General features: G+C 35.4%; 1 pseudogene across 2 annotated transcripts in view; it reads right to left on the reverse strand.

Annotated features, from left to right (window-relative positions):
- Positions 1 to 1,435: 1,435 nt before the first annotated feature.
- Positions 1,436 to 20,567, reverse strand: part of LOC143238820 (allatostatin-A receptor pseudogene) — a 102,796-nt pseudogene continuing 83,664 nt past the window's right edge. Inside the window, exons 2-3 of one of the 2 annotated variants that reach the window (XR_013020795.1) lie at positions 2,328 to 4,402; positions 1,436 to 1,769 (exon numbers count right to left, since the gene is read on the reverse strand). The product of XR_013020795.1 is annotated as an allatostatin-A receptor pseudogene, transcript variant X2 (transcript). Of the gene's footprint in view, positions 4,403 to 20,567 lie in introns of both variants that reach the window. The other variant, XR_013020794.1, reaches the window with a different exon arrangement.

The following is a 20,567-nucleotide window of genomic DNA, read 5'->3' on the forward strand; positions in this document are numbered from 1 at the left end:
GACTTACAGGGGGTGAACAAAGAGGCCTCCCCAAAAAAATGTTGTTAGTTTGTTATATCTTTTAATATATAACAGACAATTATATAAAACAACATATATTTTTAGAACTTACCTGACAAGAACTGTTTATATACGATCTTAAATCCTAATGTTAACACTGGCTTTCGTAAATATCTGAACTTTTCATGATTTTAGTTACATTTTCTCATCAAATGTGTTGTGCATGTGGTGTAGTTTATTAGATCTTCTTATTATAGTTAGCCTACAAAATGATCAAACAAGATTCTCTGCAGTTGTTGAATCATTAAAAGAAAACTTAGAAATAAGAGAACTGATGTTATTGAATGGTCAAGTCATTCACTTGATACCAATCCGATTGAAGATTTATTGTATGAGTTAAACCGATTAACGAAAGATCGCAAGCCAAGCATGGAAGATGAACTTTTTGAAATACTCACAGAAGGATGGCAGTCAACCACTCAGGAATATCTGTACAAACTTATTGAAAGTATGTCATGTTGATGTGGAGCAGTACTGAAATTCAATGGTATGTAGACTAAATATTAACTTGTGAAACTGGTTTGTGTTTTATTTCTATGTTCATGATTATTGTTTTATCATAAAAAGCGCTTGAGTTGATTGATTTGGAATTAAGCACTAAGTTACACAATGGGCTATCTGTACTCTGCCCGCCACGGGTATCGAAACCCAGTTTCTTGCAGTGTGAGTCCACAGACATACCGCTGTGCCACTATCGCTTAAAGACTTGTTCTCGTTTGTATGAAAGAGTGACTATTGTACTGTTCATATGTTGTTTTGTTTGATTTATGTAATTTTTTTGGTGTGATGGATTTTTATATTGTAGTTTGAACATGCGTGTACTGTTCATATGTTGTTTTGTTTGATTTTTGTAATTTTTTGGTATACTGAATTTTTATATTGTAGTTTGAACAAGCGTGTAAATAAAAACTTATTTTCTGTTTGCTTTCTTTTGAATTTCGCTCAAAGCTATCGGAGTATCATCTGCGCTAACCGTTCCTAATTGAGCAGTTATAGACTTGACGGAGGACAGCTAATTAACACCACCCACTGTTAACATTTGGCTAGCTTTTACCAAAGAATAATGGGAATGACCGTCATATTATAACGCCCCCAAGGCTGAAATGGCAAGCATGTTGGGTAACGAGGATTGAAACCTGAGATCCGCAAATTGGAAGTCGAGCGCCCTAATCAGCTAGCCATGCTAGGTTCTTTTTTATGTATGAAACCTAAGTGTAGTGTGCTCTGCTTAAATTTATATCTGAAATTAAAATGGCTGTCAGTATACTTGGTAAGCAAGCAATGTAAGCCTACTCAAGTCCTTTTCTGAATTCCTCAAACTAATCAAGTTTTAAACGAGATAATGCGAGACTGACTGGATCAAACAACACACGAGAACTTTCGGAAGTGATACAGTCAAGTGTAACTGAAGCACTTTATTTATAAGCATTTCTACATAATACAAACATTATTACACTATACAAGCAGACAACGAGTTACAAAAGGTCAACATCTACATAAATAAAACGTATAGATCAATATTCGATAAAACGGATATATTTCACCAAACGGTTCAGATTCTCCATTTAATTTCTTCAGTATTTGCCGACGCTGTCCAGTTTTGATAAATTCTAACCTCAGAATAATCGACTTTACTTTATGACGTCATTAATCTCCCAGTCAGATTGGTTTCTCACGTAGAGCCCCATTTTTACGAGGAAACCAAATCACTAAAAAGAGATATTCTCAACCTTAATTCGTCACTTAGATAATACAGAAGTTACAACAACATAATACTTGTAGAACGTTTCTTTATAATAACAACAATACTTAATTTAACATTTAATATAGAAATTTACTCTCACTTATATAAAATAAAAGAACGACAAGATGAAATATCAATAAAACTTCTTGATTTGACATTTAAACACACGTTCTAGAGAAACATTTATCACTACCGTCCATATATATATTGTCAATGTTCTGACTTTCGTCCTTCTTATCCTTCAGTTTCTTTCATCAAAACAATAGTTAGAACATTAGCGACATCTCTTAAGCGTTATTACAGTTTTTACGTGCCATTTCAATCAGCATAACAATAGTTAGAATACAAGCGACATTTCTCAAAAGGTATTACAGTTTTTTACTTATATATTTCAACACAACAATAGTTAGAATACAAGCGACATTTCTCAAAAGTTATTACAGTTTTTTACTTATATATTTCAACACAACAATAATTAGAATACAAACGACAACTTTCAAGGGTTATTACAATTGTTACTTACCATTTCTTTCAACGTAACAATGTTTAGAATGTAAGTTACATCTCTCAAAGGTTATTACAGTATTTTACGCACCATTTACACGTGTCATCAACAACTTTGTAATTAAAGAGAGTTATCAATGTCACTCAATAGTAGAATAGTTTTAACCAGGATTTTCAAATTCAAGTCACTTTTGAAACACTTTGTTCAGTGCTACGAACACTGTGTTTGCACACGTCACTTCCACGTGTGTTATAGTGAATATTTCACGTGTTCAACTTTTAAGAGTGAATTATATTGAAATTAGCTAAGTAAGCAGGAAAGTCTTGACGGGTCTAAAGATCCTGTTAGATGTTTATGGCTATGATACAACAGTACGATCTGTCTTATGGATCGTTTCATCCGCAGGACGCACTAGTTATAGAAGTGAGATAAATCCCCGTATTTCGTCATTTTATTCTCTGAAAGTCGGAGAATACGTCAAATCATTGGTTACGATCTTGTTCAGTGTAGCACTTACTACCTGAAATATATAATAGAGAAACACACACATAATAATGCGTCATACCAGAACAGCTGAGTGTTGTGCCTCGTTATCATCCGTAACGTTGTTTGAGCATCGTCTCGAGTCTTTACGCTGTTTGTAAGCACATAATATTGAACTTTGATGATAGAGGTTCATAATTACTTTTATCACAAGACAAAAGAACACCAGATGAAAGCACATAACGACAGATGAAGTTCAAACTGGATTGCAAAATCGAAGACACGCATAAAGGGTTGTGTGCGATGGTCCTCACATGATGTCGTTATTCAATTTCGTGGCGGATGTGTTTTTGGTACCTGCTGTCTCTCGTTCGGCAGGCTCGTAGGCCTGTCTGCTGCTCTTCAATCGCCGCCTGGTGGGGACGAACGTAACTACTTTGCGAAAAGCTTTTCGGAAGTTTTCGGACAAGAAGGCGTACAAGATGGGATTAACACACGAATTCATGTAAGCCAAAATATGTGAAGCCACCTGGAATACAACCCGACTTGGTCGTTCCCTCAAGTCGTACTTGTTCAGGCTCTTCAGAAGCAGGACAATTTGAATGGGACACCAGCAGACGGCAAAGATAACCACCACTATCACTACCATCCTGGTAACCCGCTTTTTGGACTTGTGACTCTCGGCACTCACCTTGCCCCCCGGAGCCACGTGGAACCATAGTCTTTTCAGCATCATCACGTAGAGGCAGAAAATGAGCACGAGCGGAACCACGTAGGAAGAAAGAAAAAAAGAGGTCTGATAAGCCGGATAATTATAGCCTTCTTGAAGAAAGACACACATGGAGTATTTGTTTGATCCCACATCGTAGGACACCTCCCCATGGGCTGGAAGAGCAGGCAAACAGGCCAAGAGGATCAGGGACCACGTGACTGTGATAGCAATATAGGCGTTCTTTTCTGTGCGGATTGACATCGAGGTGATGGGGTGTACGACGGCCATAAAACGATCCAGAGACATCAGAACAAGAGTGTAAATGCTGGCATAAGCACAAACGATGACCAGATACTGAACTATACGACACCAAATGTCGCCAAATGGCCAGTAGGGCAAAGCGTAGTCAAAAGCCGTAAAGGGCACGCAGAAGACGATGAAGAGGAGGTCAGCCACGGCCAGGTTGATTATAAGCAAGTTAGTCGTGGATCTCATTGGAGGATTGAATATGACCACCACGACCACCAGAGAGTTACCGATCAAACCAACTATTACGATGATTCCAAAAAGAATGGGAACCACGACACTAACGATCCGTTCCAGTTGGGAATTGACGATGTTTGCGAGCATGCCTGATACGGTGCTACCGTTGATGTTACAGTCAGACAAATTGGTAATCGTAGTATTACAGAGAAGGCCAAAAGTGGAAACGAAAAACGTCTCCGTCGTCTTCTGAACCTCTTCTTCTCCCGTTAGGTCTTGGGATTCCACTTGGATATCTATGTAATCCATAATAAATTTCAAACAGTGTTAGGTGTCAACAAACCTATAAAACATATGCAGCACAAAAGCTTAGAACTGGGCTTGTTACACCTTTCTTTTTGATGATCTTCTGGGCCTAAAATATAACAAAAAAATGGAAATAAACAGAAAAATTCCAGTACTTGGTAATTAGCTCAAATATATTTGTTAAAATACAAATACATGTGTGTGTGTATATATGTGTAAGTACGAACATGTCTTTGGATATTTATAAAACACTAAAATAAGTAATAACTGACTTATATTGACGCTGCTTATGGATTTGAAATAAAATAAAAGCCGTTTACAATCCTATTAAACTGTTATCACTGGGGTGTATTTACTATGTAAGAATTTTAATTTTGTTAACAATTGTTATCTATTGTATTTAATTAGGTTGATCGGAAAGCTGTCTAAGTTACACAATATTTTTTTTAAATTTTGTGCAAAAGCTACATGAGGGCTATCTGTGTTAGCCGTCCCTAATTTAGCAACTAGTCGTCACCATCTGGCTTGGCATGGCCAGGTGGTTAACTCACTTGACTCGTAATCTGAGGGTCACGGGTTCGAATCTCTGTCACACCAAACATGCTCGCCCTTTCAGCCGTGGGGGCGTTATAATGTGAGTGTAAATCCCACTATTCGTTTGTAAAATAGTAGCCCAAGAGTTGGCGGTAGGTGGTGATGACTAGCAGCCTTTCCTCTAGTCTTACACTGCTAAATTAAAAACAGCTAGCGCAGATAGACCTCATGTAGCTTTGCGCGAAGTTCAAAACAAATCTTCACACCGGAAACATAGCATTTGACACTATTGAACAGTCTACTGGTGATCAAACTGTACTTCTGAATTTTTACGTCCTAGGCCTTTTTCTCTTTTGTTGTGTTAGGTCCAGCATGGCTAGGTGGATTAAGGCGTTTGACTCATAATCTGAGGATCGCGGGTTCGAATCTTTGTTGCACCAAACATGCTCGCCGTGAAGGCATTATAATGTGAGTGTCAATCCCGCTATTCGTTTGTAAACTAGTAGCCCAAGAGTTGGCGGTAAGTGGTGATGACTATCAGCCTTCCCTCTAGTCTTACACTGCTAAATTAGGGGCGGCTAGCGCAGATAGTCCTCGAGTAGCTTTGCGCGAAATTCAAAAACCAAACCATCACCACCCACCAACAACTTTTGAGATACTCTTTTATCAACAATTAGTGGGGTTGACTGTAACCTTATAACGCCCGCACGGTCAAAATAGCAAGCATGTTTGGGATTACTGGGATTCGAACCCGCGACCCTCAGATTACGAATAGAGTGCCCTAACTACCTGGCCATGCCGGGCCTCGAAAGCGCTTCCAACCAGTCCTTTGAACTTGGTGGTTTTTTTCATATTTATATATATATTATAACCATTAATTTCTTAAGCCATAAACAAAATACATTAAAATTAAACAAAATATCTTAAAAAGATCCTAGGGTACAAGCTACAACGTGAGATTATAAAATGTATTCTAGGTTTTGGAGGTAACTGTAGGAGTGGGACACTATTGCAGTGGGGCTACATCGTCTATCAATCTTAACCTCCAATTTGCTAGTTTCACAGTAGAAGATTAGAAATTAGGAAAGCGAGATGTGGGTGCTCAAGCCCACAACGTCCCATATCTATATTACCCTTGTCTGCTTATAGACAGTTGTGGGAAAGTGACTGCTCTCCGAAGTAAATAGGAAGAAGAAAAAATAAAAATAGGAACTACCATTTGGTGGTAATTAAGTTGAATAAACTTACCTCTTAAAATTATCATACCAGCCCCCTTTATGGTAGAAAGGCACTAATTGGAAGCCCAGTAAAATAATTATACTAGTATGAAGACCCCCATTCAGTTATCTAAATTAACTAGTATAACTCTCAACCACCACCCATAAAGTCTACTGTAACTAACATGCTCTAAACAAGCCTTTATATGCAATAAGGTGTATATCCGCATAAAATAGTGCCATGTTGTTAAATAACCTTATTCATAACTAAAAATAGTTATTAGAAATTTTTAGTAAAGGTTTTTAAGTTTTCATTTCTTTATATTTATTTAATACATTCTTATATATGTCACAGAAAAGTTTAAAAATTTTATTTAAATTTTCTTTATTAAATTAATGAACTATTAAATTGTTATCATTATTTCAACATTACTAATAAAATATTGTAATTTATTGCAAATTTTACAATATCTGAATAATTGCGAAGTTATAATGTTTATAACAGAAAGGTGTGGTATATTACCATTAAAAAAAGTGGTTAACCATATATTAGAAAGGTAAAATATTTTTAATAAAAAATATTCACATTGATATTCTTATCAATTATTCTAATTTCTAAATCTAAATAATGTGTATTAGATAATGAAGTATTTGCAATTCCTAATTCTACTGGATAAATAGCGATAATAATATTATTAATTTCAGTGTTATTTATACTAATTAAATCATAATATGTCTGTGAGTTAAAATAAAATGTCTGGGTTTATGTAGTTTTCAATGAATCTCTTCTCCTGAAAGTGAAGATACACATTTGCTACACACGTAGAACAGTTAGCTCCCATTGGAACTTTTATTACTTGTTTAAAAACCTAGTTATTGAAAAATATATAATTATTGTAAATATAGAGTGTTAATATATCAGTATTTATAATCTCTAAACGCACACACACAGTCTTTTGTCAAAATAAATATTACGGAAAGCGATGTAATTTTTAAAATTAAATTATTTAATGAAATATCTCCTTACTAATGTTTAAAATTTGTATTAAAAATGTGCCAAAAATTTAGTTTTTCACTGTGTTCCAGTTTTGATTTATGGCTTTACACTGGCGAACATATAAAAATGAGAAACAAAAACTAAAACATATGTGATGGATGAACTGAAATGACTAACACGTAAAACATATCATCAGCACAGACTGAGAAAAGAAAATATTTCAGATATAGAAAAATGTCATAATCTTTTTTTATTATGCTGGTTACATAGTTTTGTCACACATATTTGGTAGTAATTTGTTGTTATTATTGCTTTACCTTAATTTTGCTATGACACACACAAGAAGCTGTGTATAATTAAGGTGCTGCAGATGTGCTAGAATTATTTATTTTGTCATTAATCAAATAAATTCCTCAGCAGAAGCAGTAGTTGACGATTTCTAGTGGTTGAAAGTAGAAATAAAAGAATATAGGTATTACTTTAGCTCAAATTGTTTTATAAAGAAGGTATTCATCATTTATGGACCAAAGTTATCCTCGCTAAATTCAAATGTCAAATAATGGACTCTAATCTTGGCAATAGGGCGTTAAGAGTCCTGTCTTCTATCCATAAAATTAAATAATCCCGAAATCGAATTATCATATGATATCTAAACTGTTGAGCGTTACATGTACGGACACACAAACGTTCACAACAAATACACAGTCATCAATCATATATGGAACACAGGCCACCTGGTGTGGAAAGACGCAGTCCTATTTCTACTTCTGCGTATGGCAGGTTTTAAACTATATAGCTATATTAGGACTGACATTGTTTCATGGGGGTCAAGTTTTTGTGATTAATAACGTTATGTGTCACGGGCACAGATGGCTATTATGGAACAACTTACAGATGGGAAATGACCACCCGGAATAACCTCATAATTCTCTCAAACATTACCCTTCACGGATGATTTTACCCAGAAATTAAAACTGGATACTTTTTTAAGACTTCAATCTAATGGAAGTAATGATGTAAAAAATAATCACAGTAACCTTGTTGGTTTTAGAGATATTTTACTTGAAGCAGATTTAAGGGAGCTCGAACTGACCCTATAATTCATGATGTTTTGACTGCTACTGACGAGACGGATTTAATTACTGTGGAATATAATAAGTGTGTTCAGGTGGCACCACCATCCACTAATGTGTTTCATCTTGTTGCCGAAACAAAATTTAATAAATAACAGTCATGCTATCTTGCATCTTAGATACTCCGAAATAATGCCCAGTCTGGTGTAAAAATACTTAAAGAAATGAAGTTAAAAAAATAGAAATTGTTAAAATCAACATTATTTTAATTAGAGATTTAGGTCCTATTTCCAAGGTGGTGAATTTGCAGGAATCAGTTCTGTAAATATCGCCACTTTGTAACATGCAAATTGTACATGAATATTTACTTAGGTATATATAAAAAAAATATTCTGTATCATTCTTATCTTCTGAAGATGATGGATCATATTTCACGACAAAATGTATAAAAGCTTTTAAAATTGTTATTTGTTTGTTCAACTGCTGTGCATTTTAAAACATTGTCTGATTTTATTAAATCCTTTCGCGAAGATTTTGAGAGAAATATATCGGATTTCTCTTTAAATAATCATTTTTACCTTTATTCCTACTATATAAATACCCATCTTATCTCTATTTACCCCATCTGTATTATTTTCAGTATTTTCCCTTCATACTACGAGCTCGCCATGGCCAGGTGGTTAAGGCACTCGACTCGTAATTCGAGGGTCACATGTTCGAATCCCTATCACACCAAACAACCTCGCTCTTTCAGCCGTGGGGGCGTTATAATGTTGCGATCAAGCCCACTATCCGTTGGGAAAAGTGTAGCCCTAGAGTTGGCAGTGGGTTGTGACGACTAGCTGCCTTTCCTCTAGAATTACTCTGCTAAATTAAGGACAGCTAGTGCAGATAAATCCATAAACAAGCAAACCCTCCATACTAGTGTCTTCTTATATATTTTTCGTTTCTCCAGTACCAGAAATGAGTTAAATTTATATCTTCCCAGTTTCTTACTGGTGTATTTTTCTATATCCTGTTCTCTTTTCTCATCCTTTCGTGTCCTCAAGTGTTAATTGGTTCATTTCTTAGTTCTTTTCAAGTCATTTATCAGATGTGGTCATCGCCTGCAGAAAATAAAGACCAAGGACTCTAAAATGCTATGCGCATTTTGGTGGTGTTATTTGGTGGAAGACTGTTTTTACATTGGATCTTTGTAAACAGTTCACGGAAAGCTATATAAATGTGTGAATATATTTAAAGATGTAAATTCCATATTTTTGGTATTCTTATTCATCACTTGTATGATATTTATTATTAGCTCACTTTCAAAAAATACGACGTCATCCAGTTCAGGAAAACCTGATCATAGTATTGAAATTTAGAAAAATCTGTAGAATTTAGTGGTCTAGCTTACTGTTTAGTTTGTTGGCTTTGAAGATATCTTGATAGACCTGTTGTAAATGTGATAAGAACTGTGGTTAAAGCAATCATGCCCTCTCACTCAGTGGCTCAGCGGGAAGTCTGAAACTTATAACGCTACAAATCGGCTTTAGTGGTGGGCATAACAACTATAGCCCATTTTATATCTTTATGTTTAACAACAAATAATTAATTTTATGTATCTAAACAGATGCACATATTGATGCTGGGTTTCGTTTCGTTAACACTTTTTAACATAACCGCGACAGAATGCGTTCTTTCTTTCTCATACTTGGACTATAATTTCTCTCAATGGGTCCTCGCACCCTTCCTCGCAATGAAAACTTTTCTAACGTCAGTGAAGAAGAATAGAGTCTCCGAGAATTTCTGGAGTTATCCAAACACTTACCACGTGCTCGAGACGGAGTTCACCTTCTCATACAAATTTTCTATTTTGTTAAAAACACTTATCAAGAAAAGACGTGAAGTACAAACACACAAATAAAGAAAGTGGAAGAGAGACAGTGACGTGAAAGCATTCTGGGACGCGAGAAAAATAATGGAAAGAGCGTACGGGCTTCAAGTAGAAGTGTTTGAAACTAAAATACGAGGCAATTGCAGAAATTGGGCATGAAGCAAATAAGTAAAAATAAACATGAAGCTCAGTCTGTAAAACGGTCCCCCTCCAGTGGCTCAGAGATAAGTTGAAGGCTCACAATGCTGAAAAGCCCATTATGTAACTTTCTACTTAAGAAGAAACAAAACAAATAAAGCCCAATCTGCCATTGCAGTCTATACTTGTAACTGAGTTATACCAGTTTCGGGGGATTTTACCCCTCAATAGAAATGGTGCAACGGTTAAGGGCAGCGTAATATCAGAACCATGCAAAATGTGATGAAAGTATCTAATCTATTACAAACGTCATTTCTATGCTTTTCATTATACAATGTGTACCATTAAAAGTCCTTAAGTTTTACGTCATAAACAAAAAATCTGAATAGAACAAGAGCTAAAAAACAGGGTTTAAAATATCTACAAATGTTGTTTATAAGTTTATTGCTATAAGCACGGCACGAAAATGTAGTATTTAATATATCTGATCTTTTTAAGTGATATGATCGGCAAATAGACCTAACCTTATATTAGTTACGTATTTGCATAGTCATATAACGTTATATAAAAAAACATTGTTAAGTAAGAATACCATAACAATTTGTCAAATGTGATTAAAACCCTATGGTGTAAGAGTTTATATATTACAGTAACACTCTCTTTTTTTCTTTCTATTAAACATGCATGTAGTTACAAGCTTCACAAAAACCACACAAACTAAATATATGGAACTGCTCATAAAACATTAGGTAGGTTTAGTAGGTGGTGAAAAAAAGAAAAGAAAGCTGAGAAAGATCCAGCTTATCACACCTGGACCAAGCAGTCAGTCGTCAACTGTTGTACGTCCATTATTTTGTTGCAAGACCAAGTAACCAGTTTACAGTTGCTACTCACCTAACAAGATGTTTGGGGGATAGTCTACAGCTGCTACACACTTAACAAGATGTTTATGTGGTCAGTCTACACCTGCTACATATCCAACAAAATGTTTACGTGGTCAGTCTAAAGCTGCTAAATACCCAACATGATGTTTGTATGGTCAGCTTACAGCTGCTACACACCCAACGAGACGTTTATGCGGTCACTCTACAGCTGTTACACATTTAACATGATGTTTATGTGGTAAGTTTACAGCTGCTACACACTCAACAAGATGTGTATGTGGTCAGTCTGCAGCTGCTAAACACCATACAAGATGTTTATGTGGTCAGTCTACAGCTGCTACACACTCAACATGAAGTTTGTGTGCTCAGTCTATATCTGCTACACTCTCAACACGTTTTTTCTGTTCTTGAAAAATATACCAATTACAATGTTCAAAAGGTACTAAGAGCCACCTGTAAAGCTGTGGGAGTTTGTATAATACATCTATATTTAACAAGCGCTTTAAGAAACTATTAACTTAGATATATTACAGAATGTATTGTAAAATAAAGAAGTTTTCTGTGGTCTTAGATGTACTGAATTGCTTTTCCTAGTGTATCCTGAAAACAAAACACTAGTTCCAGTAAAATATAAATATTGAGCCCAAGTTATATTAAACAGTTTGTCTGGTGGATAATTTAACTTATAAGTTGGTAGTATCAATTACACAGGTATTCTTTTTCAAGTCCTATCATTTAGTATGTTTCCTTTCAGTGGCACAGGGGTATATGATGGGCAGAACACAGATAGGTCATCGTGCAAATCGAGTGTTCGAGCGCAGAAAAATATAGCTAATAAAAAAACAGATATAGTTAAAAGTAGGAATTGATATAAACATAGCCTAACTAGCTGTAGTAATGTAGAAAGTTTACAAATTGTATTAAAACAAGAAAGTCAAAAACTGACTTACTTGAAATGCTTGCAAACTTATCTTACTTAAGTTTAGACTAACAAAAATAGTTATTTACCAAAATAACAATGTTTTAAAAATATTTTAATTATCTTAGTTTCGTTGTTGTTTTAAATTAAGCACAAAGCTATACAATAGGTTATCTCTGCTCTTTCCACCACGGGTATCGAAAACCAGGTTTTAGCGTTGTAAGTCCGCAAACATTTCGCTGAGCCACTGGGGAGCCTATAGTTTGATTTACTTGTTTTAATATATTTTGTGGCATTAAAACTCTTACCATAGCTAGGTCACGTATATATCGTTACTTACTTGTGTTTATAAAGTTTAAGCGATTTTTAATTGTCCTTGTAAGATAAGTGAAAGGAAACCCAAAATGTTGCACATATAATATGAAGTAAGTACAGTAAGCTGTTGTCATATTCATAGTGCAAAGCTACCCAACAGGCTCTCTGCACTCTGTCCAATGTGTAGTCTCGAATCTCAATATTTAGCGGTGTAAGTCCACAATCTTACAGCTAATCTATCTGGATAACAAGAACGGTAAGTATTCTTGTATAATATATTGAAGGTTTAGAACAACTATTATAGAATACATAAAAATAAGATTTAACATATTGTTAAAAATGTTCTAAAACAATTAACTGACGGAAGTCAAAACGAAAAGAAACAAAAAAACAAGCAAATATAAGAAGCCAAAGACTTGACATCACAAAAAAATTCAAATAGAGATCGTAAAATGTTTATTTGTTCTTAAGCGCAAAAGAAAACAATGAGATATCTTGTGTTGGATTCACTACGGGTATCGAAACTCGGTTTTCAGTGTTATAAACCTTCAGATTTACCGCTAAGTCATGGGGGAGGACGAGGATTAAAATATAATTGACCAGGGATTAGATAAACTTGACATTTGACAAACGTATTTTCATATATTTCAATTTAATTTCGCAATAAATTTAAAGGTAAGATTAACTGTAACCACTTCTGCACTTTCACACATTTACTGGTAATTAACCTTCGGTTCAGACAGTTGGTACTGACAAAGAATAATGAAATACAACATTTGATTCATATGAAGACCAGTGGCATAAAATTAATAGTTCTAGAACTTGAAAGACCTAACTCGTTCTCATTACAAGCGAGTTATAATTGCGAAAAAGACTTAGATTTTAACGACAAACAACAAGTTATATACCTTAGTTTTAGAATAGACCTATCATTTCGTGATGACGAGAAACCCGTTTGAAGTTTTTAATGTATATCAAGACAGCTGGTATGGGTAATTAAAACATTTATCAAAATAAAGTAGAGAACAACGTTTCGATTTTTGCAACTTACATACTCTCGTCTAATTTACTGAAAGTGTTAAAGTTTGTTTTTTTTTCGTTTAATGATGAGGTTTACATTTATCTAAAGTATTGAGGTTACGTTTTAGTTCAATGTGATATATGAATACTACTACTAGACTGGTTGTACAACGCATTAAGGCTACAAAAGTGCTACTGGACTGTTTTGTAACATTACGGTTGCAAAAGTGCTATTAGACTGGTTTTATAACACGGTAAGGTTACAAAAGTGCTACTAGACTGGTTTTACAACACAGTAAAGTTGCAAAAGTGCTACTAGACTGGTTTCACACCACATTACGGTTACAAAAGTGCTACTAGACTGGTTGTACAACACATTAAGATTACAAAAGTGCTACTAGACTAAGTTTACAAAACATGAAGGCTACAAAAGTGTTATTATACTGGTTTTACAACACAATAAGGTTGAAAAAGTGCTATTAGATTGGTTTTACGACAAATTAAGGTTACAAAAGCACTACTTGACTGGTTTTACAACACATTAAGGTTACAAAAGTGCTATTAGACTGGTTTTACAAACACATTAAGATCACAAAATTACTATGAGAGCGGTTTTATAAATATAATAAGGCCACAAAATTGCTACTAGACTGGTTTGACAATTACATTAAGGCTACAAAAGTGCTACTTGACTAGTTTTACAACACATTTAGGTTACAGGAGTGCTATTAGACTGGTTATAGACTGGTTATATAAGAGTATAAACTATTTGCTAGGCTGGTTATGTAATTTAAAACATCTCAAAAACTGCGATAAAAGGATTTTGTAGAGATAGATATTATAAGCTCTAGGTTAAACAGATAAACCACAAATGAACGTATGAAAGCGCATTGTTAGCACAAATAAATACATACGAACATTAAGAACCCCTTATCTGAACGGATATACAACAGACCAGGTTTATAAGCATCCTAATAGGATGGTTATAGAACATTTCAAATCTTATACTACACAGGTAACACTAAATGTAACATCTATAGAGCAATTCCATATCACTCGTTAGACACTAAGTACCTAACGAAGCTGAGAAACAAAAGAAGTAACGTTGAATTTTACTAACATGCACCACAATCATATCAAAAAATTAGAAACGAAATGCTCGATGTTTCAGAGAATACTTCAAGTTAACCCTAAATAATCAAAACAAGTATAATAAGATCACTCTTCCTGTGTAAGTGATCCACATCTGGCCTACTACACTCCTATTAAAGGCTTTCATATTATGTTCCATAATATGTAACATAATTCCCATAAGTTTGTGGTAGGAAAACAAACTGAACAGCTCCTAGATTGCGGAATGATCATACATCTTGAAGACTGCATGAAAGCATTTATAGAGGAATGTACAAAAGTTGTCCGGGGACCAAATGATGTTCCCAAGGAAGGAATGTATATAAGTTATCCAGGGACCTAATGATATTACAAAGGAAGGAATGTACAGAAGTTATCCGGGGATCTAATGATATTACAAAATCAGGAATGTACAGAAGTTATCCGGGGACCTAACAATACTCCGAAAGCAGGAATGTACAAAGCTATTTGAGGACCTAATGATGTTCCAAAGGAAGGAATGTACAATAGTTATCCGGGGACCTAACAATACTCTGAAAGCAGGAATGTACAAAGCTATTTGAGGACCTAATGATGTTCCAAAGGAAGGAATGTACAGTAGTTATCCGGGGACCTAACAATACTCTGAAAGCAGGAATGTACAAAGCTATTCGAGGACGTAATGATGTTCCAAAAAAAAGAAATGTACAGAAGTTATCCGGGGACCTAACAATACTCCGAAAGCAGGAATGTACAAAGCTATTTGAGGACCTAATGATGTTCCAAAGGAAGGAATGTACAATAGTTATCCGGGGACCTAACAATACTCTGAAAGCAGGAATGTACAAAGCTATTTGAGGACCTAATGATGTTCCAAAGGAAGGAATGTACAGTAGTTATCCGGGGACCTAACAATACTCTGAAAGCAGGAATGTACAAAGCTATTCGAGGACGTAATGATGTTCCAAAAAAAAGAAATGTACAGAAGCTATCCGGGGACCTAACAATACTCCGAAAGCAGGAATGTACAAAGCTATTCGAGGATCTGATGATGTTTTAGAAGAATGAATGTACAGACATTATCCGGGGATCTAATGATATTATTCAAAAGTGTTTTTTTATAAAATGTTTCTAGAGTTGACCAGGATGACTGACCGCAGTCATTACCGACTCTTTCTTCATCACGGTGTAATATGACAAACACATTAATAAAAAAAATCTTCCCTAAACTTACGACATAGTTAAGTCATTTGTCACAATTTCCCTTAATTTAAGTGCTGTCAAGCATAATGTGAGAAATTTACTGAACCACCAAGACATGTTAAATATAGAGAGTTTTTTGTGGACTAAAAACTTGCACTTTATCTTCTAATTTTGGATTATTCGTTACTATGACAACATGACGTATCGATGAAATGTTGGTTGGTTGTTGCTACTGTTTGTTCTTGGTATGGTTAAAATCTATTACAGGTATAGCACTGCTAGCTTCAAAGTCACGATCAATGTTTCTACGATGAAAGGACGCCACGTCTGATACACAAAAGTGAATCTTTAAAACGCATGTAACAAAACAAGTATATTATACATCCGCACAAAGAGTGCTTTCTCAACTATGCGCTTTCAAAATAACTTCAACACAATAGGCTTATTAGTACTTAACAACGAAAACTGTGTGTAATAGTTAAGCAGCCAACATAAATTTTAATTTGTTTAAAATAAACAGAAGAAAAATCGACTTCCTGAGGCTATGTTTCCACACGTGAAAACACCTTTAGTTAAGAGCTTGTTATAAAGAATTTTCATGCAAGATTATGAAAAGGGTTACTTTAAAAAAAAGCAACAAAAATTCGAACAAGCACGTCCCTAATTGTGACTGGACAGACGATGAACACCACTTAACACCAGTTCTAAAGTTACTCTTGTTAGGTGTACTAGTTTAATTTGACTTTTATAGTGCACCTAAACGATAGAACTAGTTTTGTGGTAATAGGCCGTGAACCATGAACAGGAGGGGCACTGATAACACTATGTAACACAAATTTTGTTCCTGGATAGTATGCGTCATTTTTTAATTGCTTATGTTGTAAAAGTACAGAAAATGGCCATTATTCCCTTCAAACTTAGAAATTAACCTATTTTCTATGTAAAAACGGACAAATATGCACATTATCATTTACATAAGGTCTGAATAAAACAACATATGAATCAAGATTTACATGTGTTTATACTAAAGTTATATAAAAATGTTTAAAAGTGAGTAGTTTTTGGAGATTTGCGACTGTAATGTAAATCACTTTCATGTATCAGACCCCAGATATAGAAAATATGTTTTCGTTATACGCTCCCAAGTCACAAAAGCAAAGTTTGAAGAGAAAAATAAGTCTTTTCCATTTACTTTAGGCATAAGCAATTGGGAAATAACACTTTCTACCAAGGAACAAGAAAAAGTAAAAATTTTGTTACATAGTGTAATATGCAATAATAAAGATAACTTTATAGTGACTTTCTAATAGTCATAAAAGCCTACCAATTGATTATTTTCTATTTTTCCATAAAAAGGCTAATTCTAAGTTTGTAGCTTGAGGACTTATCAAACAGTAACATTTGCTCCGTTATCAAAGATAAGATCAAGCAGGAGGGTATAATACTCTAAATAAGGATAAGGTGGAATAGTTAGTCGTATTTACGTAGAGGTACTTTTCTAGGAAGAGAATTGGAGGGAACTTGTAGGGTTGTATACAAAGGAGAAAAAGGCCTAGGACGTAAAGACTCAGAAGTACAGTTTGACCACCAGTAGACTGTTCAATAGTGTCAAATGCTATGTTTCCGATGTAAAGGCTTGTTTTTAAATGTCTTGCAAAGCTACACGAGAGCTATCTGCGTTAGCTGTCCCTAATTTTGCAGTGTGAGACTAGAGAAAAGGCAGCTAGTTATCATCACCCACTGCAAACTCTTGAGCTACTCTTTTACGAACGAACAGTGGGATTTACAGTCACATTATAACACTCCCACGGATGAAAGGGTGATTATGTTTTGTGCAATGGGGGCTCGAGCTCGCGACCCTCGGATTACGGGTCCAGCGCCTTAACCACCTGGCCATGCCGGGCCGGCGTGTAGGCATGTGTTCACTAGTCTGGTTATCTTAGTCTTGGACATGTACCTCTGTCTAGGTGGTTACTACTAAAAGATCCGGCATGGCCACGTGGTTAGGGCGCTCGACTCGTAATCTTAATTTTGCGGGTTTGAATTTCCGTCACACCAAATATGCTCGCTCTTTCAGTCGTGAGGGTGTTATAATTTATGGTCAATCCCATTATTCGTTGGTAAAAGAGTAGCCAAAGCGCTGGTGTAGGGTGGTGATGACTAGCTGCCTTTCCTCTAGTGTTATACTGCTAAATTAGGAACAGCTAGCGCAGATAGCCCTTTTGAAGCTTTGCGTGTAATTCAAACAAACAAATATGCTGCCAAAAGTGGTATATGTTGCAGAACCTTAGTATCTATTCTCGCCATACAACAAAGTTAGATCAGTACGGTCTGCAAATCTACACTTTGAGATTCTGCACATGCGTCCTGACGCAGCGAGTGCTGAGTTAATATGAAATCATCCAGCTTACAACTCTCCGGCGGTCAAACTGTGAAATAAAGAGCATTTATGTCATATACATACATGTATAGCAATGATAGAAAGCAGGGACGGAAGCTAGTCAGCGCCGCCAACAGCCAACTCTTTTATCAACGAAAAATCATATTATAACGCTCCCTCATAGTGGAAAAGGCGAGCATGTTCGGTGACTGGATTCGAACTCATGACCCTCAAACTAAGAGTTGAGTGTCATACTGGGACTCCCGGTATATGATTATACCGAGTGAATACCTAGAGGCTTCGTAAGTTGATAGTTTAATAAACTTTCGTTTGTTCAAACAGACACGAATTATTCGACCAATCGAATACGCAAGAAAAACCAGTTTGGGGGCCTAGAAATGTTGTTTAACTCCTTATTCAAGTATTCAAAGGTCCTTGATATTTGTATGCACGATCAAGGAATAATTTTACTTCGTTTTCTTCAAAACGAGTATTTAACGAGTCGTTAATTTGATATTGTTTGAAGTTGGTTGTTTTGTATTTCTATAAATTTTAATGTGCTAGTGAAACGTAAGCTATTAATTGCAAAAACTACGCACCTTGTTTCGTAGAATAAACCCGCACGCGCAACTGAGATGCATTTTATGCCAAGAATGTTGTCTGTTGTATTTCTTCAATGAAAGCTTTACATTTCTACAATAAAAGCAACAAGTTTAGTTTTATAATTTATCTGTCTCTGTTGCAAACAAGATGGGGCCCGGCATGGCCAAGCGTGTTAAGGCATTCGACTTGTAATACGAGGGTCGCGGGTTCCAATCTCAGTCGCACCAAACATGCTCGCATTTTCAACCGTGAGGGCGTTATACTATGACGGTCAATCCCACTATTCGTTGGTAAAAGTGTAGTCCAAGAGTTGGCGGTGGGTGGTGATGACTAGCTGCCTCCCCTCTAGCCTTACACTGCTAAATTAGGGACGGCTAGCGCAAATAGTCCTCGTGTAGCTTTGCGCGAAATTCAAAACAAACAGCGAGCAAGACTACATCGGTGGCGTGAGCGAAAAAATGTAACTTTTGGAATGCTGAATAAATAAAGTGTATTTGAGAACGCCCGATGTCAATGTGGCGTAATCATCGATTCAAATTATTTAAATATATTAAGAAGGAATAACAATGATCAAAGGGTTATAAAAGAAAGTTTACTCATTCCTAAGATGTGGCCGAAAATCACGTAATTTAGTTCAGCTTATAAACAGACGTTTGTGTTATAACGTGACTAACATACATCTCGTGCTCTGTCACTGGACAGTCTTGGTTCTAAAAAAAATGTTTAATCTCGCTCTTCTTTTTGTTGTCGTTTTTCAAGACTTCATATTTTACCAAAGTCATCAGGGTTAAGCCTGGAACTCTCTTTAAGTCCAACTATAAGTTATTTCATCCTCTTTCAGGAAGGAAGGCTTATAACAAACAACCAATAAAGCAGGGATCAAAAGAAAGAGAGGAGGTAGAAGTTTTGCCGCGAATGAAGCTCGTGGTACGTGACTAATGATATGTGACATGTTTAAAATAGGCTGTCCTAGGGTTCACTCTGATATCTCCCCCACGTTTCAAACTAAGATCGATATATTTTCGGAGTGGGATTGGGATGAAAGATTGGCAGCAAAGGTTCGATTTCCTCTAGAATAAATATGTAGTTACGAAATAAATCTATAGAAAAACTTAAAACAGAAAACTTGCGAATTATGTTTGTTTGTTTTTCTCTTTTAAATGTTTTTATTCCACAACTGCAGAAGAAAAACTTATATTTTTTAAACACTATAGCACAAATCATTTCTTGACAGATCTTACTTCGTAAGTACAATAATTTCCAGTCAAAAAGGAATCGAATAGTTCTCATAAGACTTGAAATTAATTATAATAACATTAAGGGTTTTATTCTATTATTTTAGTATGATTAACTGAACTTCAAAGTTGCGACCACAGTAAAAAAAAAAGGCTTTCATACACACATACTTAGGGATAATAGTAAAACTTGCGTATTAACATTTTCAATTCACAGAAATAAATATTTGCTTGTTTGGAACTAAACACAAAACTTCCCAATGGGTGGTCTATTCACCACGGGTATCGAAAATCGTTTTTTAGCGTGGAAAGTCCACAGTCATACCGCTATGCCACTAGGGGTGATAGAAAAACAATAACTAACGAAATTTACACCAAAAACAATAATCGTAGGGGTTTCAAGTATCGATTGTAAAATAAAATTAACCCACAGTTTTCGCTCTATAGAACATTATTTGATAATTATTCTGTTACCTATTTATTTACTAAGAAGCTTTAAATTCTTTCATTTTAAAATAAATTTAGGGGCTACGTTCTATCCAGAGAGACATCGAACATGGAGTTCAGGTCTAAAGATTTTGTAACGGCTCTATTTGAACGTAGATTTAGGGGTTTTATATTTTTCCTACATAGGGCGCAACACCAAAACCGGAGTTTATGTTTAAGATTTTGTACTGGTTTTATTTGAATGTCATTTTAGAGGCTTTCTTCCACCCAGGGTGAAACCATTTATGTTTGAATTTCGCCAAAACTACACAAGGGCTATCTGC

This window comes from Tachypleus tridentatus, chromosome 13, assembly GCF_004210375.1.
Source record: "Tachypleus tridentatus isolate NWPU-2018 chromosome 13, ASM421037v1, whole genome shotgun sequence".
NCBI lineage: Eukaryota > Metazoa > Arthropoda > Merostomata > Xiphosura > Limulidae > Tachypleus > Tachypleus tridentatus.